General features: G+C 43.7%; 1 protein-coding gene across 1 annotated transcript in view; it reads left to right on the top strand.

Annotated features, from left to right (window-relative positions):
- The window catches only part of LOC130406523 (transcription factor Adf-1-like), a 243,911-nt gene that overhangs the window by 71,662 nt on the left and 148,254 nt on the right, over window positions 1-23,995 (top strand). The window lies entirely within an intron of this gene.

The raw sequence follows: 23,995 nt of genomic DNA, 5'->3' as shown, positions 1-23,995 counted from the left end.
ATGCGCAGGCTTGTACGTAACCTTGACATTTTACATTTGTCAAAATAGATATTTCTTAATTGAACTCCTAACTAAAAATATCTATATTTCACAGTATTTTGAAGTAAAAAAAAGTTATTTTAAAAATAAAACAAAAAATGTTTATTTGAATTGAATTACAAAATAATAATCAGATGAAGTGCGGCATAAATCCCTTTTTCCAGTGTACGACTACTGGACCAAACCGCAGTGTTGCCAACTTAGCAATTTTGTCTCTATATTTAGCTACTTTTCAGACCCCTTTGGCGACTTTTTTTCAAAACAGCGACAAGCGACAAATCTAGCTTCTTTTTCAGCTGCTATTGGTGACTTTTGGCGACTTTTTGAGGTGAAAGCACTAGCCTTGACCAGAGTGACGATGACTCACTGGTTCTGTGAGCTAGGACTGTCTGTCTGTGTCTGGTATATTGTGTGGCGGCAGTAGCTCAGGTGGTAGAGCGGGTTGGCTGGTAACCTGAAGGTTGTTGGTTCGATCCCCGGCTTCACCAAGCAGAGTATTGAGGTGTCATTGACAAAGCACCTAACCCTGAGTGATGTCGTGATGTGATGTCGAATCCAGACAGAAGCGCCCCAAGGCCATGAAGCGGCGAGAGCCGAGCGGCAAAAAATGATGATGATGTATACAATAAAATGATATGTTTAAAAATGTTCATGTTTAAATGAGAAACAATTGTTTGATTAAATTGTAATCTTTTTGATTGGATAAAACGAATTATTTCTGATAGATATTTCTTAAATGAGAAACAATTGTTGGAGTGAATCAATATATTTTTGTTTAGGATTTAACATACGATTTAAATGTATTAACTTCATTCAAAGAATAGAATTATACTTGGTGCCAAGTTGTATTATTTTGTTTTTATGAACATAGGAAATATTGTTTGAGGCAAGCTATATATTTGTCATTGGCTCAAGTTATGTAATATAGATGTGAACCATTACCCTTGTTTTTTTTAATTGGTTCAACAGAAGGCTTTTTCCAGTGTGTGACAACGGACAAGTCTTCTTCCTCTGTCCTTTTCTCCTGCCTCTGTTCAGTATGTTCAGTGTTGTTAAATCATTTCTCTTTTTTTTTATTAGTTACTATTAGTTACTGTTCTTATTGTGTTCTTGTTAGTGTGATGTTTGAATAAACTTGCCTGTTGCAATGTTGGTATAATGTTTGTATAATTAAGCAATAGATCACGCCAGGCTGTGGTATGTGCTCATTATACCACTGTTAAGGGGCGTTGTCCGGCCCCGACGCGCAGCGGAGGGCCGGCGACCCCCTTCACAGTGGTATAATGAGCACATGCCACTGACTGAAGTGATCTATTGCTTTTATACAACGGTTACTATTATGGCGAAACGAAAGTCATAGATAAGACACTCTACATTTAAAAAGAAACCAAGAAAGTCAAAATAGCCGTTTAATTAAAGAATACAAAAAAGAAGTCCCTCCTGGCTGCCGCTATGCATCGACGGTCGCTATGCAACACACTTTAGCGTCCCTCCGAGAGAAGGCTCCGATAGAGCGGTTCGCCGGCAATTAATCCTATGGAGCAGTTCACTCGCCGTGCCTAAGCTTTCGTTAGTCTCTCCATCGCCTTGCTCACTCCCGGAGTAACATTTACACGCTCTCCATCATCCAACATATGTTTTACTTTGTAACTGTTTCTACTTCCAGGCGCGGAGTGATATGTAAACTTTCACAAAATGATTGGGGTCATAGCAGTTATGTATACGCTCATTATACAACAGTTGGGAACCAATCAGATCGCTGGATTTAGGTCCCCCGTTGTATAATTACTGTTATACCACGGTCTGCGGGAATACTCGATTCTGATTGGATGCAGGGTGTGCATTAACTCCTGATATACGGACACCTGGACAAGTAGTTCCGTCAAATTGTCTGTTTACCGTTCTCAATTAATGCGCTAGCTGGCGTATCGTCTCTAAAATAGTAGTAACCATAGCAACGGGAAACAAAACAAGGCTCAGCGGACTATAATACCTCCCGCTACCTCCCGTTCTAAAGTCGTAGCTATGGTCCGTCCTAATTACTGGAGGAGTGAACAACGTTTCCGTTGCATGAGAACCCAACGGGCGTGTAATGGTGGTTCCGGGTATTAGTCGGACCCTCAGGCGTAACCAGGGAAACAAATGTATGTTTTGTGGAAAACTTTATATTCAGATTGTAAAACGCATGAAAATATAAATTAATGGTCTTAATTTGGTCACCGTTGGTAAGTGACCGTGGTATAAGCGGGATAATGCCCTTCGAGGTGTCCATTATCAGGAATTAATGGACTTCGCGGAGGCAACCGTCCTCCGCTTCGCATCGGACGGTTCACGCCTCCACGTCGTCCATTAATTCCTGATAATGGACACCTCGTCGGGCATTATCCCTTACTTATACAACTGTTACTGTTTCAATGTGACCCAGACCATATTTCTCATTTAACAAACATGTGTAGCTTATAATGTGTTGCAGGGCAGAGCAATTATATTCAATGGCTTAAAACAAACCCATCTGTAAAGATCAGTGAATGCATAGAAATCAATGACAAGTGGTGTAGATGGTTTTCCCTCTGTGCAAGGTCATTAGCCCAAGTCCTACAAAAAAATAACGACTGTAATAGCAGATGTTGAAGTTGTTCAATCGTTAACTAACAATTTGTATGGAACAATCGGTTAAGGTAAGTAAAGTACTTGAGTCTCAACACTCGACACTCGCGATTTTACCCGGGCTCCAGCACAACTTTCCTTACCAGGTGAAGCCTCAGGTAGCCTAGGACCATTCATACAGGAGCAAGCAAGAACGTTACCTTTTTCTGTCCTTGGGAAACGAAAAGACGGACAATCCGTTTCCACTGTTAGTGCAGTTTATCATTGCACATTTACGAGGCATTTCTTTTTTAAACTATCTTTATTTTCGAAAAATAGACAATGACAGATGAAATGATATTGAGCGGGACATTGACTGTATTATTTAAGGTGGTCATACCGTACCTACCTACCATGTATATAACACATTGAACATTGAACACAAGAAATGGAAGAAATTCCATTTATGCCCATGTACTTTCACCATACATGATATCTAAAAAAAATAAAAGGGCCTGCAGGAAAATATAAATACAGTACGCAAAAATTGAGTTCCACGGAAAGTCGAAGTTAACACGTTTCTGATTACGCTTCAGCTTCAGGGGCCGTCCAGAGGGGTCTCTGGTCGTAATCAGTCGCAAGTCCGTCCCTGACCAATCAGCATTCATTAGCAGAATGCTAGCGTGTATGGCCAACAACGGCCCAAACTGTAAGAAATCGAAAGAACATAAGCACTCATTCATTTGACTTTTGAACCATAATCTATATTGAACTTGCGGAATCTACAATAAAATTTGCGATATTTCAATGACAAGCAGGTGAAAGAGGCATAATTAGCCGTCTAGCCCCATAGACTCCCATTCAATCTGGAATCGCCCGCGATCACCCCCAGTGGATGTCTCATGGAACTACAACCAAGATCGGTACAATGGGGCGTATATGAAGTGCCCAGGCTCTTCGTAGACGGGCTCTGGTATGACCATAGATATATATATTAACTAGATGCCCTACGGCGGCGTCTAGAACGTCACCATAGGCGGCAATCTTACCACAGTAAACTGCTCACCCATAACATTGTGTTGGTAGTGATTCATGTACTTTTTAAACAACCATAACTTGCTCAATTTTCAACCGATTTACAAACGGTTTGGTTTGTTACAAACGTTATTAACGTGGTTATGATATTGTACGTATTTTTTTTTTTATTTTACATTATTCTATTTTTCATTATTCTATCAAAAGTATGCAGTGTCATAACTACATCTCTGACGATTATAACAAACCAAACCGTTTGAAAATCGGTTGAAAATTTAGCAAGTTATGGTTGTTTAAAAAGTACATGAATCACTACCAACACAATGTTATGGCTGAGCAGCTTACTGTGGTAAGATGGCCGCCAGTGGTGACGTTCGACTCCATTGGCCAGCAGCGCGGACGAGGCATCTAGTTAAAGGTTGGGTATGGAATTCGCTTTTTTGGCCATTTTTGCAAAATTACTTGAAATCCTTATCATAACCCGCTTACAGCCACTGAGTTAGAAGTACTGACATTAAAATTAAACAAGTCAATCATCTGTGGAACGGGCAGGGCTCGAAAAACTCCAGCCAATCATTTCCATTGCCACCGAGTTGCATTGGACAGTAAGTACGTCAATCAAACGGTCGTACTACACTCCTCCTCCCCCGCGCCCCGCGCCCCGCGCCCCGCGCGCGACCCCTTCGTGCAGTACTCGTGACCCAGAGCTCGTGACCCAGAGCTCGTGACCCAGAGCAAGCTCCTGTTTGTTGTTATCCTGCGGTAGCTACTGGAACTAGTTAATCCACATTTGGACCTAGCAGTAGAAGACACTTTCCATGGCAGACAAGACGCCACCATCCCCACCACCACCAGCAAAGAGAAGGAAAACTCTTTTTCAGAGAGTAATTGATAATAAAAACGCTGAAAGAGAAAAACTGAAATCAAGAATAATCCTAGGCGCTGCTTTCGAACGTTGGCGGCAACTGAAGGACGAGAAGGGTCTAAAAACCGATGCTTGTGTGGCGGTTGACCTAGTTTCAAAGTTTATACCGTTTATACTCGGTAATACCGGTGTTGAGACGAGTGTATTACTCGGTGTGAAAATGTCCACACCGCGGCAACCCTAGTGAAAACCAGGACTTCCAATACAATTATATGAAACAAACACATTTTCTAAAAATAGTAATGATTTATGTGACCGTTGAATGTTTATAACATCTGGTGCAACCATAGCCGCGGGAACGTATTCTCAGCAGGGGGTGCTGGAAAAAAAAAACTCAGCCTGCACTAGACTCGCAACTCGTTACATTGATAAAAAAATATATAGCAGCGCAGCTCAATTACACCAGTGCATGCGCGCACAGTTGAAAATCGATCGTTGTGTTCACTTCCTTCACACGGTTCACATCCAGCTGCTCACAGAACAAGTTTAGCGCACCAACGCTCCCCTCACACTGACTTCATCTAACCTTTTTTCAGCACTAGGTCATATGAGCATTAAATAAATGCTCATCCTCATCCTCATCGTCATCCGCTTATCCGGGGTCGGGTCGCGGGGGGAGCAGCTCAAGCAGGGGGCCCCAGACTTCCCTTTCCCGGGCCACATTGACCAGCTCTGACGGGGGGATCCCGAGGCGTTCCCAGGCCAGTGTTGAGATATAATCTCTCCACCTAGTCCTGGGTCTTCCCCGAGGTCTCCTCCCCACTGGACGTGCCTGAAACACCTCCCAAGGAAGGCGCCCAGTGGGCATCCTTACCAGATGCCCGAACCACCTCAGCTGACTCCTTTCTAAGTAAAGGAGCAGCGGCTCTAATCCGAGTTCCTCACGGATGGCTGAGCTTCTCACCCTATCCCTAAGGGAGACGCCAGCCACCCTTCTGAGAAAACTCATCTCGGCCGCTTGTACCCGCGATCTCGTCCTTTCGGTCATCACCCAGCCCTCATGACCATAGGTGAGGATAGGAACGAAGATCGACCGGTAGATCGAGAGCTTTGCCTTGCGGCTCAGCTCTCTTTTCGTTACAACGGTGCGGTAAAGCGAACGCAATACTGCCCCCGCTGCTCCGATTCTCCGGCCAATCTCACGCTCCATAGTACCCTCACTCGCGAACAAGACCCCGAGGTACTTGAACTCCTTCACTTGGGCTAAGGACTCATTTCCTACCCGGAGTAAGCAATCCACCGGTTTCCTGCTAAGAGTCATGGCCTCAGATTTAGCGGTGCTGATCCTCATCCCAGCCGCACACACTTAAATAAATGCTGCGTCTCAAAATTGGAAAATCTCCACTTTGGCCGGAGTTTTTAGAAATGATCGTTTTCTGTGATAAGACAGGGCCTCGGACAGGGGGTGTTGCAGCAGCCCCAGCACCCCTACTACCCGCGGTACTGGGTGCAATTTACAGCTGAATGTAGTGCCATGTTGTTAAACGAAAACCTACGCTAGCCTGGCTCGCTCTCGCGCATCTCTGTTCGCGCTCGTGCACGATTGCGCGTCCAGGTACTTGGAATGGGTGGAGTCAGAGTCAGCGTTGAAGGAGAGGGGGTAGGACCATTTGAGTTGTGTATTTTCAAAATATGCTGGCGTTTCGCAAATCCCATACCCAACCTTTAATATATATATCTATGGGTATGACCCCGTTACAAGCTAGCTGAGAGTAGCCAGACAGCTAGCTAACATTAGCTTGTTTTGACAGCTTGCAAGCTTGTTGTGAGGGACATAAAGCAGGATATTATTATTATTTTGCAATTGTAGTCATATTAAGAACAAAACACTTGTAGAAAAAAAGTACACCTGGTTACTTACATGAGGAAGGAAGTTGGTAGGAAAGGAAGTAGTTGGTTAAACACTGTTGCTGGTCATCTTCATCTTTCACCGTTGTTGTCCATCTTGCTCACAAGCAGTGTTGTCCCTGAACACGTTCATTGAACGATAGTTCATGAACTCGTTCATATTTTGGGCGAACGTGAACTGAACGTACTGTATTACTGCCTGATGAACGTTACTGTGAACTCGTTCATTCTGGGGTCTGTGAACGGCACGTGCAGAATGCCGTGTTGTTTGACCGGTTGCCATGGTTATATCCGTGTGGTTAATTTGCAGTTGCGGTGTTGTCAGCTTACTGTTACATTAAACTGTAATCAGAAAATGTGGTTATATGCTATAGACCCTATAGTATCTGCCCTATAAAGGCTGGGATGAATATCAAATTATAAATATGTACAATTTATGTGAAAGTATAGACCGTCGCGATTCCCATTGAAACTAATGGCGCGGTGATTATTCTTCGTAGATTACATTATTCTTAGGCACAAAAAATGCATCAAAGCCCGCCTTGACATCCGTGTACATCTCCCTCTCATCCGCAGTTAGCGTTAGCCCCTTTAGCACATCTTCAGCTTCATCGCCCATGCAATACACTAACGTGTTCTCCTGGTTTTCATCCGACGTTGCGTTTAAAGGGACACTGTGTAATATTTTCAGTCATTTATTACCTCAAATTAACTTATTCATTCATAAATAAGTCCTCATTGGTGTAAAATTATCTCTGCCAAAAATCTCACTTATCCTCCTGAGCAAAGAATAATGAATATGTAGTTACATAGGACGGGTAAGCTTCATGGAGGCTTCCATGTTCTTCCAGTCTAAGAACTGCCGAGAGGGACAAAAAGCACTACGTGGTACAGGAAATGCAAACGCGTTTTCACTCTGAGCCAGCGTGAATGATGACTGAAATACTTCCACTAAAGGTACGGCCACACCAACCGCGTTACTCGCGTCAGGGTCGTCCAAACTCGGCATTTTTGCATAGGGAACCATTGGTATAGGCGCGTAGACGCGTCACATGCGTTGAAGCGTCGTAAGGGCGTTTAGGCGCGTCATACGCACGTAATTACGCACGTAAACGCAGTTACGCGCCCAACGCACCAACGCCCGGAGTTCAGAAATGTGAACTTTCAACGCTCCAACGCGTGGCGTTTAGCCGCGATAGCCAATCAGCGTGGAGCTTGACCCGACGTCACTGGCAGAGAGTAGTGAGCTTGTACAGAAGCATACGGCCGACATCTTTCTTTATTCTGGGTGGAAATAGTAACATAGTCACGTTATTAAATGCGTTTATGGAAACATTTTTAGCGAGAAATGTGCATTTTACTTTCATAATGTTCGCTCGGTGAATGTGAAGGATGTTTGGTTTGATAGTTATGACGAAGAGGGAACGCTCCGTTCACTTGCATGGACAGAGGCTCTGGTTGCTAAGCAACCTCAACGTCTTGGCGGACTATATCTCTGCTGATGAACACTACGAATGCTGGAAACACAACAGACACACCATGTGAAGTTATTTAACCCGATTATTGTTATTTATATCAGAGATTATTTAATCTAACCCGATCTAAGCTCTATCACCCAAACACGGCGGCGTTTGGGTTTCCTACCTCGGACTCCAGCGCAGCCACGGCCGACAACTATCTTTATTCTGGGGGGAAATAGTAACATAGTTACGCCATTAAATGCGTTTATGGAAACATTTTTAGCGAGAAATGTGCATTTTACTTTCATAATGTTCGCTCGGTGAATGTGAAGGATGTTTGGTTTGATAGTTATGACGAAGAGGGAACGCTCCGTTCACTTGCATGGACAGAGTCTCTGGATGCTTAGCAACCTCAACGTCTTGGCGGACTATTTCTCTGCTGATCAACACTACGAATGCTGGAAACACAACAGACACACCATGTGAAGTTATTTAACCCGATTATTGTTATTTATATCAGAGATTATTTAATCAAACCCGATCTAAGCTCTATCACCCAAACACGGCGGCGTTTGGGTTTCCTACCTCGGACTCCTGCCCAGCCACGGCCGACAACTATCTTTATTCTGGGTGGAAATAGTAACATAGTTACGCCGTTAAATGCGTTTATGGAAACATTTTTAGCGAGAAATGTGCATTTTACTTTCATAATGTTCGCTCGGTGAATGTGAAGGATGTTTGGTTTGATAGTTATGACGAAGAGGGAACGCTCCGTTCACTTGCATGGACAGAGTCTCTGGATGCTGAGCAACCTCAACGTCTTGGCGGTCAATTTCTCTCCTGATCAACACTACGAATGCTGGAAACACACCATGTGAAGTTATTTAACCCGATTATTGTTATTTATATCAGAGATTATTTAATCTAACCCGATCTAAACTCTATCACCCAAACACGGCGGCGTTTGGGTTTCCTACCTCGGACTCCAGCGCAGCCACGGCCGACAACTATCTTTATTCTGGGTGGAAATAGTAACATAGTTACGCCATTAAATGCGTTTATGGAAACATTTTTAGCGAGAAATGTGCATTTTACTTTCATAATGTTCGCTCTGTGAATGTGAAGGATGTTTGGTTTGATAGTTATGACGAAGAGGGAACGCTCCGTTCACTTGCATGGACATGGACTCATCTAGCTGCGTTGGCGCGTTGACGCGTTGGAAGCGTTGAACCACCACACAATGATCAAGCGTCAGGTTAGGCACGTTACTCGCGTTATCCAACGCGAGTAACGCGGTTGGTGTGGCCGCACCATAATGATTCAATGCAGTTTGAAATTTGTTTGAAATAACGAACCTCATCATCACTCGAATGACTCGATGAGTTAGTATTGGATGTCATGACACCGCTTCTTGGCACATACTGCCCACCCAACCCGGTATCACGCGATTGCGTGCTCCTGCGCACGAACGTTAATCTATTGAAGCGTGTTCCCGAGCACGATAGTCCGACTTTTTGCGTGTTACACAAAACGAAATGTAAACCAATGCATTCTGAATGGGTGTGTTCTAAGACAATTAACGTGCTCCACAAAACGGTACGAGAGAGAGAGAAAGAGAGAGCGGGAGGGACAGAGAGAGAGAGAGCGAGAGAGAGGCTTCAGAAAGGGTGTGCGCAGATAGTATAGTGCACCCTAGTTATGTTTATGCCAAAACCTATACATATAATTAGGCTGTGGAAATTGCAATAAGTTAAGAACACAACTTCGCACGTTGAGAACACAGCCGTGTGACTCGTTTATTTTGTAAAAAAGAAAACCGGAAAACAAAGCGTGCTGAAGGTAAACAAATCCAGCATGGTCTGTGACGTCATGAGACGCACGTAATCCTTAGGGACCGCGATCCCTGAACCACCAAGAACGTAAATGACATGCAGTAAACAACAACACAATTGAAAGAACAACACATAACGAAATACTGTAGGTGAATTATGTTACGGTCACTACAAGGCTATAATTATATTATTTAGCGTGTAATGAGACAATCTATAGCCAAATTGTCGAAGATGCCCGAGAATCTTCGGGGATATCAGCATGGGAAATCGGCGAATCAGACCCATGAAGGGGGGGGGGGGGGGGACACGTTAGTTGAAGGGGGGGGGGGGGGGGGGGGGGGGGGGGGGGGGGGGGACACGTTTGTTGAGGGGGGGGAGACACGTTTGTAGGGGGGGGGCACGCTCGACAACGAGAGTTGTTTTTTATTGAACGCTCGACAACGAGAGTTGGTTTTTATTGAACAAGACTTCAACACGGAACAGCTGCACGAAACGATGGTCACGTCACTCTCGGTGACGGTGTCGACAATAATGAACACACGAACAATGTTAATAGAACAACACACAACCACATAACATCCCGAACCCATTAACCCCACTTAATCCTAACAACAAAACAAGTTAACAAAAGCCCCATTTGTCAACTGAGAACCCCAATTCCCAGAATCCCCCGCGGCTCCGGAACACGGCGTAGCTTATATTAATCTTTATTATCTGAATGGGAAATGCAATATTTTAGAACAGATACACCATTAAACGCGTTTCTAATGACATTTCTAGCGAGAAATGTACATTTTCCTTACATAATCTTCAGTCAGTGAATGTGTATGATCTTTATTAATCTTTATTATCTGAATGGGAAATGCAATATTTTAGGACCGATTCACCGTTAAACGTGTTTCTAATAACATTTCTAGCGAGAAATATACTTTTTACTTGCATAATCTTCAGTCAGTGATTGTGTCTGATCTTTAGTTTTATAGTTATTAGGATTTGATCGGCTCGCTCGCATGTTTCAACGACGTCAGGTTGCTTTCGCTAAACTAGCAGCTCACGTGCTTCCTGCGTTTGTGTTATTAAACTGTTACTTTATGTAACTTTTAATGATATCATCTTGTTAGAAACACGTATATCTGAGAGCCAACCCAGTCGCCAAAAGCATACGTTGACAGTGTACTTTTCGTGAACACTGGATTACGTCGCATTTCAACATAAAATAGCGTGTTATACACACACACACACGCACGCTCACGCACAGACACACACACACAAGCACACACAAGGACACACACGCACGCACAGACACACAGACACAGACACACACACACGCACACACGCACACGGTGCATTTCGCTGCTAAAACAACAACAAAAAAATATTCCCTCAAATATTATTACTTTCAAAACGTTGGCCAAAATGGCCAATAATATCATTTTTTATTTGGGATGCTTCTAGGACATTTTGGGTGGATTTTGAACGGTATGTGGGGGGCACGTTTTTTGCAGGACCTGGCAACCCTGCGCTGTTGCCCGAGATCTGGATCCACCCCGGCGTGGTGACGTCTCCTTTTGACATTTTGACCCCAGACTTCTGGGGGAATAGCTGAATCAATTCATTAGTCAATCAGAAGCATGTAAATATCTTCCCGGTGGCGTAAGAGGACGAACAAGGTGTCCTTCAACATCTACGCTTCCAGGAGATTGCAACGGTGCCACACATGAGCATATTCTAACATGTTTAATGGTAGTAATTAGCTGTCGAAATTGGAGGCCTTAATCAATGCTGAGCAGCTATTGATTTGCTTCCCGATAAAGATTTGTCACTAATGACATGTTATTTAGCATCTACACGTTGAGCTGAGTCCAATGACACCAAGAACGACACTCTAGCTAATGGTAACATGTGTTTTACATGGTACACCTAGGTCTAGGACATGATCTCGGTGTAGCAAGAGGCCGAGCTTGATCTCATTGAACTCAGCTTAACGTGTAGATGCTAATTAACATGTAATTTGTCAAAAATCTCCATCGGGAAGCAAATCTATAGCTGGTCATTATTGATAAAGGCCTCCAAAATCGACAGCTAATTACTACCCCGAAACATATTCAAATATGATCATGTGTGGCACTGTTGCAATCGTCTCGAAACGTAGATGTCAAAGGACACCTTGTTTGCTCTGTTGCACCACCGGGAAGATATTTTCATACTTCTAATGGATTGATTCATATTTTAAGGTTCTCGGAGTGAGACTTTAAGTGGCTGCAGCAGAAGTGTTGAGACGAAAGATGATATCAAGAGATTTATAGAATATTCCCATTCACATTATGATTCTTCGTCGTAACATCCGACCAAACATCCTTTACATTCACAGAGCGAAGATTATGAAAGTCCAGGCTCAGCAAGTGCTCCATCTCGTTGCACCTGCACCCAGCGGCTCGCTTGCAAGATTTTGGCCTGAAGTTCTTCCCAGACCAACACCCTAGCCATCCAACATGTGTATCTGAGAATCAGGCCTCTCTTTAATAATGACAAAAAGTTATGAGAGAAACACACATTAACTTTTTGTTATCTCATAAGCGGCGTGGTGCCGGCTCCTTTTGACCTTTTGACCCCCGACTTCAAAAACGTGGCCACAGGCCAGCTGTGTCTACACACCTTTAGCCACAAATGTACACCTCCATCCCACAAAAAATGGGGACTAGAAACTAACCTCTGTCTTATGTACATTTACTGTACTGTTGGAGGTCACGCCCCTTTGCCGACCTTTTCGAGATAGCTAGGGATGCTAAAATGTTTACACACATTTCCCGGGTCCCCGTGTACGACATATCCGAGATTTGGAGTTCTAGCCCTTAGAGAAAAAAAGTTTTCCCAAATGGAGTGTCATTTGGACAAAGCCCCTCAGAAGTGTAGCCTGCAAGACCTAATGGTTCAGAATGTGGTGGAAAAACAGTTTTTGAGATAGGAAGGTCCTACCGCCCTGTAATTGTAATACCTTATTCTAGGGCCTAACTGGGACCTCCGCACCGAAACTTGGCCCGGTCGGACCCCGAGGGCAGGAAGGGGGGGCCTGCCCTCGGGGTCTGACCGGGCCAAGTCTCCGGCAGGAAGGGCCCCCCCTTCCTGCCCTCGGGGTCCGACCGGGCCAAGTTTCGGTGCGGAGGTCCCAGTTAGGCCCTAGAATAAGGTATTAAAATTTCAGGGCGGTAGGACCTTCCTATCTCAAAAACTGTTTGGGAAAACTTTTTTTCTCTAAGGGCTAGAACTCCAAATCTCGGATATGTCGTACACGGGGCCCCGGGAAATGTGTGTAAACATTTTAGCATCCCTAGCTATCTCGAAAAGGTCGGCAAAGGGGCGTGACCTCCAACAGTACAGTAAATGTACATAAGACAGAGGTTAGTTTCTAGTCCCCATTTTTTGTGGGATGGAGGTGTACATTTGTGGCTAAAGGTGTGTAGACACAGCTGGCCTGTGGCCACGTTTTTGAAGTCGGGGGTCAAAAGGTCAAAAGGAGCCGGCACCACGCCGCTTATGAGATAACAAAAAGTTAATGTGTGTTTCTCTCATAACTTTTTGTCATTATTAAAGAGAGGCCTGATTCTCAGATATGCATGTTGGATGGCTAGGGTGTAGGTCTGGGAAGAACTTCAGGCCAAAATCTGGCAAGCGAGCCGCTGGGTGCAGGTGCAACGAGATGGAGCACTTGCTGAGCCTGGACTTTCATAATCTTCGCTCTGTGAATGTAAAGGATGTTTGGTCGGATGTTACGACGAAGAATCATAATGTGAATGGGAATATTCTATAAATCTCTTGATATCATCTTTCGTCTCAACACTTCTGCTGCAGCCACTTAAAGTCTCACTCCGAGAACCTTAAAATATGAATCAATCCATTAGAAGTATGAAAATATCTTCCCGGTGGTGCAACAGAGCAAACAATGTGTCCTTTGACATCTACGTTTCGAGACGATTGCAACAGTGCCACACATGATCATATTTGAATATGTTTCGGGGTAGTAATTAGCTGTCGATTTTGGAGGCCTTTATCAATAATGACCAGCTATAGATTTGCTTCCCGATGGAGATTTTTGACAAATTACATGTTAATTAGCATCTACACGTTAAGCTGAGTCCAATGAGATCAAGCTCGGCCTCTTGCTACACCGAGATCATGTCCTAGACCTAGGTGTACCATGTAAAATACATGTTACCATTGGCTAGAGTGTCGTTCTTGGTGTCATTGGACTCAGCTCAACGTGTAGATGCTAAATAACATGTCATTTGTGACAAATCTTTATCGGGAAGCAAATCAATAGCTGCTCAGTATTGATTAAGGCCTCCAATTTCGACAGCTAATTACTACCATTAAACATGTTAGAATATGCTCATGTGTGGCACCGTTGCAATCTCCTGGAAGCGTAGATGTTGAAGGACACCTTGTTCGTCCTCTTACGCCACCGGGAAGATATTTACATGCTTCTGATTGACTAATGAATTGATTCAGCTATTCCCCCAGAAGTCTGGGGTCAAAAGGTCAAAAGGAGACGGCACCACGCCGGGGTGGATCCAGATCTCGGGCAACAGCGCAGGGTTGCCAGGTCCTGCAAAAAACGGGCCCCCCACATACCGTTCAAAATCCAACCCAAAATGTCCTAGAAGCATCCCAAATAAAAAATGATATTATTGGCCATTTTGGCCAACGTTTTGAAAGTAATAATATTTGAGGGAATATTTTTTTGTTGTTGTTTTAGCAGCGAAATGCACCGTGTGCGTGTGTGTGCGTGTGTGTGTGTCTGTGTCTGTGTGTGCGTGTGTGTGCTTGTGTGTGCTTGTGTGTGTGTGTCTGTGCGTGTGCGTGCGTGTGTGTGTGTGTATAACACGCTATTTTATGTTGAAATGCGACGTAATCCAGTGTTCACGAAAAGTACACTGCCAACGTATGCTTTTGGCGACTGGGTTGGCTCTCAGATATACGTGTTTCTAACAAGATGATATCATTAAAAGTTACATAAAGTAACAGTTTAATAACACAAACGCAGGAAGCACGTGAGCTGCTAGTTTAGCGAAAGCAACCTGACGTCGTTGAAACATGCGAGCGAGCCGATCAAATCCTAATAACTATAAAACTAAAGATCAGACACAATCACTGACTGAAGATTATGCAAGTAAAAAGTATATTTCTCGCTAGAAATGTTATTAGAAACACGTTTAATGGTGAATCTGTCCTAAAATATTGCATTTCCCATTCAGATAATAAAGATTAATAAAGATCATACACATTCACTGACTGAAGATTATGTAAGGAAAATGTACATTTCTCGCTAGAAAAGCCTTTAGAAACGCGTTTAATGGTGTATCTGTCCTAAAATATTGCATTTCCCATTCAGATAATAAAGATTAATAAAGATCATACACAATCACTGACTGAAGATTATGTAAGGAAAATGTACATTTCTCGCTAGAAATGTCATTAGAAACGCGTTTAATGGTGTATCTGTCCTAAAATATTGCATTTCCCATTCAGATAATAAAGATTAATATAAGCTACGCCGTGTTCCGGAGCCGCGGGGGATTCTGGGAATTGGGGTTCTCAGTTGACAAATGGGGCTTTTGTTAACTTGTTTTGTTGTTAGGATTAAGTGGGGTTAATGGGTTCGGGATGTTATGTGGTTGTGTGTTGTTCTATTAACATTGTTTGTGTGTTCATTATTGTCGACACCGTCACCGAGAGTGACGTGACCATCGTTTCGTGCAGCTGTTCCGTGTTGAAGTCTCGTTCAATAAAAACCAACTCTCGTTGTCGAGCGTTCAATAAAAACCAACTCTCGTTGTCGAGCGTGCCCCCCCCCTACAAACGTGTCTCCCCCCCCTCAACAAACGTGTCCCCCCCCCCCGCCCCCCCCCCTTCAAATAACGTGTCCCCCCCCCCCCCCCCTTCATGGGTCTGATTCGCCGATTTCCCATGCTGATATCCCCGAAGATTCTCGGGCATCTTCGACAATTTGGCTATAGATTGTCTCATTATACACTAAATAATATAATTATAGCCTTGTAGTGACCGTAACATAATTCACCTACAGTATTTCGTTATGTGTTGTTCTTTCAATTGTGTTGTTGTTTACTGCATGTCATTTACGTTCTTGGTGGTTCAGGGATCGCGGTCCCTAAGGATTACGTGCGTCTCATGACGTCACAGACCATGCTGGATTTGTTTACCTTCAGCACGCTTTGTTTTCCGGTTTTCTTTTTTACAAAATAAACGAGTCACACGGCTGTGTTCTCAACGTGCGAAGTTGTGTTCTTAACTTATTGCAATTTCCACAGCCTAATTATATGTATAGGTTTTGGCATAAACATAACTAGGGTGCACTATACTATCTGCGCACACCCTTTCTGAAGCCTCTCTCTCGCTCTCTCTCTCTCTCTCTGTCCCTCCCGCTCTCTCTTTCTCTCTCTCTCGTACCGTTTTGTGGAGCACGTTAATTGTCTTAGAACACTCCCATTCAGAATGCATTGGTTTACATTTCGTTTTGTGTAACACGCAAAAAGTCGGACTATCGTGCTCGGGAACACGCTTCAATAGATTAACGTTCGTGCGCAGGAGCACGCAATCGCGTAATACCGGGTTGGCCCACCGTAGTTTTTGAGCAAGGGAGCACTATTAGTTTGAATGCAATATACAATTGTACCACTAGATGGGAGTAATTTTTACACAGTGTCCCTTTAAGGTGCTTGCCAACCGAAAGCGGTCGAATTTCCTAATGCAACTCCCAATCTTGAGGCTTGGTAAAATCGAAAGGCTCTGGGGTCTCATTTATAAAACTGCGTGGGTTCGCTACTAAAAGTGTACGTACGCCCAAAAGCCAAGTTTTGCGTGCGCCAAAAAATATTCAGATTTATAAAACCCTGCGTACGCACACCGTACGCAATCTTTTCTTTATAAATCACAGACTGCCTACAAGTGTGCGCAGCTGAATCAGCTTCACGTTCCGCCCTGTAGGCCTACACGCCCCTTTTTAACCATAAATGCTCAATGCAAATGACCTCATGAATTCGATCTGCATATAAAACAGACTCAGATGCAAGTATTATGTCTTGTCGGAAACAACGGCAGAAGTACTGAGAAAAGCGAAATTTCACGGAGGTTGAAGTGGAGACACTAGGGTGAGATGGAGGCCCGAAAAGTAGTTTTGTTCGGCGGTCACGGGATTGGGATCGCCAACAACAAAAAGCAGAGTGAGTGGCAACATGTTGCTGCAGCAGTGAACTATGTCATTAGCACGGAGCGCACAGTCCCAGAATTAAAAAATAAGTGGTCTGACATAAAGTTACATATTTTTATGTAGCCTACCAATAAATCGTTATGGCCCCTAAAGACCCTCTCCCTCCGAATCCTGCCATTTGCATGGTCCGCCAGAAGTGCCATATGGTGCAGCATTACCACGGCGCTCACCTCTGTATTTATAGGGTTACGGTAATAAGACTGACCGAGAACACCTTGGATAATCAGTTTGTAATCACCCACGTAAAATGTTCTTGAACATAACCCCTTTTTAATGCCTGATTTGTCATGAAAAGCATCAAGAGTAACGGAAAACGATTGTGATGAGGATTGTGGCTTGGTTTTCCACACTTGGGATTTAATTGACATTTGATTATGTGTTTACAGTGTCACATAAAAATATTATGTTATTGACCCATGTTGGACAGATGCTTTATTCCATGCAGTCGCGCCGCCAGTGGACAGTATGGAGTGACGGGATTAAATATAGATAATTTTTTTTAATTTATATTCTAAGGAGATGTTTCTGGAGTTATAACTGAGAAATAACGCAGTTGACGTAAATTATTCTGATTAGGCTACATAGATTTAACGCATGATACGGGTTGAAATTAAATTAATGAAGGGCAATGATGAAACATAATCGTTCTTCTCACTTTACAATTCTTCGGTCCGACTTCACTTCACCACCACACCATCTGTGTCGCCAATTCTCCTTTTCCTCTAAACTATGCGTACGCATGGGTCAGAGTTTGCTTTGGGCTGCGCACATTTTCCCGTCAAGTTGGTTTTTTATAGATCACAACCTTGGCGTGGAATGTCAGGTACGCCAATTTCAGCCCTGTTTTGTGCGTGCGCAACGGTTATAAATGAGGCCCAGGTTGTATTGTGAACATAGCATTTAGTGTAGGTTGCGCCATAGCTGCCGGCTTGTCTCCCATTCATCCGCCAAAACAATACACTTTCCTCCTCTTCGTCTTCTCACATTTTTCCTCTCCGCTTACAAGTCGCCCAGTTCTGACACCATGTCGAGTTATTATTATAATGAGGCTCGTACAACGAAGTTATCGGAGTCTGTCTTTTTATCAACTCCGTACAGCCGTTGTTGACTAGTGTGCATGCACGTGACGGGACTCCAGCTAACCCCGCACCCGGTACTGACGTCCATCCGGTTACTACAAAATAAAGCCATTCCTTACACTATTATTCCATAATACCACACCGAGTCCCAGCAGAAGCCTGTCGGGATGCTAAAATGTCCTGGTTTCCACCATCCACTATGAAATGTCCCCTTTTGTCCACGATTACATAGCCAACGTGGTCTTATTATATCCCGATCATTAACTAAAAAACACATAGAAAGATTGAAGCATCCAGCATGGGATTTCAACAATGTGAGAGGGCATACGCAACATGGATAATCGCCCGGTGGAATGCTGCACGATTTAATCTGCACAGTGGAAAGCCTTCGTCCACTGGGCGGAAAGCAGGGAGATTACAAGACAAAAATAAATGTGTAATTTGCCGTGTGGTGCCTGCAGTGGCGGTTTTAAGGGGTGGCACGGGGTGGCATTTGCCACCCCAGGTATATAGTTTGCCTCCCCAGTTGCCACCCCATTTTATTTCCAATTAAAGTATCAATTCTAGTTTTCAAACATAGTGGTTTATTCACATAAATGTGCTTACTATCTTCTCTCTGACCCACCCAAGAAGACTACTTTTTAAAACGTCCTCCGACCTCACCCCCACTGGAATTTCTAAATGGTTTCGCCCTTTCTGCCACTCACGCACCGTGACTGCGACCACCGTCTCAACCAGCACCACACGAGTAATCTCACCTGTTGCAATTTCAGCGGCGTGAAAATAATGAACAAAGGAGGGAGAGGTTGGTCAAAATCATTGAAAACCCTTTTCATGTAAACTAAGCCAATACAGCCCTGTACTGAGTCACAATTTTGGAATCCAATTATTTATTTTGGTTTTAGCATAATCCACTGCTAGCATGGTGCGCTAGCGCTATTCGTGTTCCAGACATAGCTAACTAACAACTAGTTCCAAAACTAGCGATAGCAGCTATTTGTCTTTGCTTTGGGGTAGTTATAGTAGATTCATTTTAAAATGTTGTGTTAGTTTGCATAGGTTGCTGTTCATCAGTACAAACGTCAGTACCATAGTAAACATTGCTTACTAGCGACTGGAAACAGCACACACTCGTCCGTGCATGTGTTGTACAGCTGTTATTTCACCGTTACGACTGACTGGTGGTGATCGGGGGAAAGGGGGAATGTGACAGACCAGACGAGTAACTTGTAGAGATGTGTGTGAATGTAACATTGAATTTACAGACCATAGCTACGTGACTTTAATCTACTAACTTTCATGTTAATGTCTAATCTAGGTAGGAGACAGCAGAGTATTTTGTTTTTTTTTCACCCACCCAAAAAAGCAAAGATATTAGAGCAGACAGAGGAGACACCTGAGGGAGAGGATTGTGAGCATGAAGTGCAGGAGAGAGAGGAGGAGCAGCAGGAGCAGCAGGGAGAGGAGGTGCGTGAGCAGCATCAGGAGCAGGAGGGAGAGGAGGTGCGTGAGCAGCATCTGCAGCATGAGGGAGAGGAGGAGAGTGAGCAGCATCTGGAGGGTGAGGAGGAGCAGCAGCAGGAGGGAGAGGAGGAGCGTGAACAGCATCAGGAGCATGAAGGAGAGGAGGAGTGTGAGCATCATCTGGAGGGAGAGGAGGAGCAGCAGCAGAAGGGAGAGGAGTGTGAGCGGCATCAGGGGCATGAAGGAGAGGAGGAGCGTGAGCTTCCACCTGGAGCTCATGGTATGTCAGAGCAGTGTTGCTCAACCTTTGAGTTAGAACTAGTGGTTTGGGGGGTTTGAGAGATCATGAAGCTCATGAGCCATATTTGTATGTTTTGTCTTTTGATGACATGGGCAATAGCAATATAGGCTTTACAATTTTCTTTTGCACATTGAAGTTGCATATTGAACTTGTCCATTAATTAAATATGCATTAGCCTCTCAGGTACTGTATGTGTCAGTGTTTCCCTCACTGCACTAGTGTGTTGAGTTTCTCTCTCTACTTATAGATATATCAAAGACAAAGTTGGAAGGACCAACACAGCCACACCTGAAAGCCTTTCCCAAGACCATGCAAGGCTGTGCACTGCGATCTTTCCGCAAGGACTGGTATGCTGAACACACATGGTTAGAATATTCACAAGCACAAAATGCAGCGTATTGTTTTGCTTGCAGGCATTTTGGCTGTTCAAAAGGGCAGGGCACTGTTTTTTCATCAATGGGGGGTTACTCCAATTGGAAAAAGGCCACTAACAAAGATGGGGGGTTTAGTTTGCACAGTAAGTCAGAGGCACATGCAAATGCGATGATGGCATGGGGAGAATACCAAAAAATGGCAAAAAACAAAACATCAGTCCTGGGTATGATCAGCAAAACAAATAAAGATCAAATTGAAGAAAATAAGCATTACTTAAAAACTCTAGGTGAAGTGCTGCTCCTCACAGCCACACAAAACATTGCCCAACGTGGTCATAGGGAATCAGAGACATCAAAAAACCAGGGAAATTTTCGTGAAATTTTAAATCTGGTGAGTAAGCATGATCCCTTTATTAAAAAAAGGTTAAAAGAGGGACCTAGAAACGCAACTTACACATCCAAAGCGATTCAAAATGAGATCCTGGACAACTTAGCAGAAATGGTACTGGGTGAAATTATGGATGAAGTTAAAGCCAGTAAGTATTTCTCAGTTATGGCAGATGAGACAAAAGATATAAGTAAAAAGGAGCAAATGTCCATTGTCCTGAGGTATTATTATGATGGTGCGGTACGTGAGAGTTTTCTGGGGTTTTCGGAAGCAAAACACTTGGATGCAGGGAGCTTGGCTAGCATGATCATTGCTTGTTTGACGAAATTTGGTCTTGAATACAGGGAAAACCTTGTCGGTCAGGGATACGATGGCGCATCAGTGATGAGTGGGACTTGCTCGGGAGTCCAGACGAGGATTAAGAAGGAGGCAAAACATGCATTCTATGTGCATTGCAATGCACATTGCCTAAATCTGGTGTTGGTGGATTGTGTCAAAAAAGTTCCAGAAGCTGGAGAGTTTTTCTCCTTGCTTCAACATTTGTATGTGTTTATGTCTGGCTCGTATGTCCATGAGAAGTGGCTGCAAAAACAAACAGAAATGTTTCAAGGTCCACCTAGGGAGCTGCCCAGCCTCAGCGACACCAGGTGGGCGTGCCACTATACGGCATGCCGAAACATAATGGATCGTTTGACAGCTGTATTGACAGTTTTGGATGATGTGGCTAATGAGTCCGACTCTGAGAGAGCTGTTAAGGCAAGGGGTCTGTTTCATCAGATTGACCTAAACTTCATTGGACTACTGACAGTCTTTAGAACAGTGTTGGGTGAGACAAAATATGTCAGTGATCTCCTTCAGTCACCAAACACTGATTTATTGAAGGCTGTAGATATGGTGGAATGTCTTGGGCAGACTTTGGATGAACATCGCAGCAACCACAGGCGGTTTGATGAAATGTGGGAGACAGTTAAGCAAACATGTGAAAGTTGCAGAATCCCAGTGGCTGTTAGGTTGAAAAGGGTAAAAAAACAGGCAAAAACACTAAATGACAGCGTCGTGACCTCAACACTGGGACAGAGAGGGGAGGTTGATGGCAAAGATGCCTTTAGACGACAAATATATCTTCCAATCATTGATCAATTAATTACTGAGATGGAGAAGCGCTTCTCCAAGGCTAACATCAATATAATGAGGGGGATTCAGGGTCTAAATCCTAACAGTGATTCATTTTTGAGGGAGGACCTAATTAATCTGTTAGGTGGAGAGTATAGTGCAAACACCGAAGACTTGGCCAATGAAATTAGGCAAGCAAAACGACTTCTGGAAAAATATAAAGGAACAGAAAACAGTCCATCCTCAGTCAGTGGTTTCATTAAATGTTTGGAGCCATTTAAAGAAGTTATGTGCGAGCTGTACCGGTTGTGTATAATAGCAGCTGTTCTCCCGGTCACCACTGCCGGCTGCGAACGCAGCTTTTCGGTCCTGAAACTGGTTAAAGACCACCTGCGGTCAACAATCAGTGCTGAACGATTATCAAATTTAGCAGTGCTGAGTATCGAAAAAGAGAGAGCTAAAGCACTTGACCTAAATGTCTTTGTAGAGCGGTTTGCTGCAAAACACAAAAACAGCCGACTGAAGTTGTCTTAAGCACTTGATGGATGAAGCCTCCTGTGTGATACTTATTAGGACTGGTGGATTATAATCAATGTTCAGACTTTTTGATGTTCTTAATTAAGTATTTTTGTCTGAACAGAATAGAACTGAACTGAAGAGAATGACCCTAAGATGTTTTTTCTGAAATTAATTTTGAATAGAATGAGAGGGCCATGTGTGTGTGCCTGACAGAGAAGGGAGGGGGGAGAGACAGTGTGTTCATATTTAGACATACATTGTAGTTCATGGATTAACCTTGATATGGATGAAGTTTTCAGTATTCCTGTTGTATGACTGATGGTACTATTCAGTAGTACGAGTGTTTACACATGACTTTTCTGTATTTTTTTTTTCAATAGAACAGAATCGAACAGGCCCCAAATATGTGAACCTTAAATGGTGTGTGTGTGTGTGTGTGTGTGTGTGTGTGTGTGTGTGTGTGTGTGTGTGTGTGTGTGTGTGTGTGTGTGTGTGTGTGTGTGAGAGAGATTCTGTTACTGTTGTCAATTCCAGTCTTCTGCCAAAAATAAAGTGTTATGGTTAAAATGTATCCTTTCTTCAAGACTGACTTCATTACCTAGAAAAAGATGAACTTGTAAAAAATATATGCAGACCTTTCAAAATGGTTGCATGTAGAAGTACTAACAGTATGAGGCTAGGTTTATTTGTCTCAAGGGCAAATGTCCTGCAGGACTAGCAGACATAAACACTTGTATTTATCTATTCTTCTACTGGGAGAGCACCTGAGGAAGTGGCTGACTGGGAGCCCAAAGCTGAATATTCAAAACCACCAATATACAAAAGGGATTAATAGACATGGCAGGTAAATTAACTCAAGGGAAAATAAAGAAATGGCTCCTACACAGTGCAGACATGATTTTATGTTTGGCACGCGTCATTTTACCATTTACCTTAATGACCATAGATATGGCATCTGAATGGATGTTGATCATTCACATTCTGAAGGAATTCTTATGCAATTATAGAAAACACTGATGAGGTAGTGTAATCAGTTTTCCTTGGTGTTACAAACAATTGTTATATGACTGTGAGTTAGAACTATTTTTTTCCCCATAAATTGCTCCCCGCACCTCCGCCCCCCCTCTGGACCCATTGCCCCCCCTCTGCCACCCCAGGGCAAAATCTCTAGAACCGCCACTGGCTGCCTGGCACCAATGCTCCCGTTGAACTGATCTTTATTCCATCATGAACAATACTTGAACTGACGAGATGAACCGCACCGTTCCCACCTTAAAGGCGTTGCCAATCACACGGGCCAAATTTGATGACACCTGTCCGCAATTCCACAGCAGCAGGCTGTCAGCAAACAAATCGATTTTGGAGCAAATTCACTCCTACAAATATGGAGGCTAATTTGTCTCTGTGTTGAGGACATGTTTTCGGAGCTCTACGAGGTTGACATCTCGACATCTCGACATCACACACACACACACACACGCACGCACACGCACACGCACACGCACACGGCTCACACACACACACGGATCCGGCCCGCGAGGGAATAGCCTATTTACTGGCCCTTTTTTGGGGAAACCTATCGGTAAAAAAAAAAAAGGTCAGGGATATTGTATAATCTTTATATTGATCCCCTTTGAGAATTTGTGTGGAAAGGAGTGGGTCTGGGGCGTGCTATATTCTTGCCTTTCTCCTTTGTAAAGCGCATTGTATTGCCTTTTTGCCGATATGAAGTTAACTGCGCCTATTC

Source organism: Gadus chalcogrammus, chromosome 16, assembly GCF_026213295.1.
Source record: "Gadus chalcogrammus isolate NIFS_2021 chromosome 16, NIFS_Gcha_1.0, whole genome shotgun sequence".
Lineage (NCBI taxonomy): Eukaryota > Metazoa > Chordata > Actinopteri > Gadiformes > Gadidae > Gadus > Gadus chalcogrammus.
Note: the sequence above shows the minus strand (reverse complement) of the source record. Positions and strands in the feature narration are given on the sequence as shown.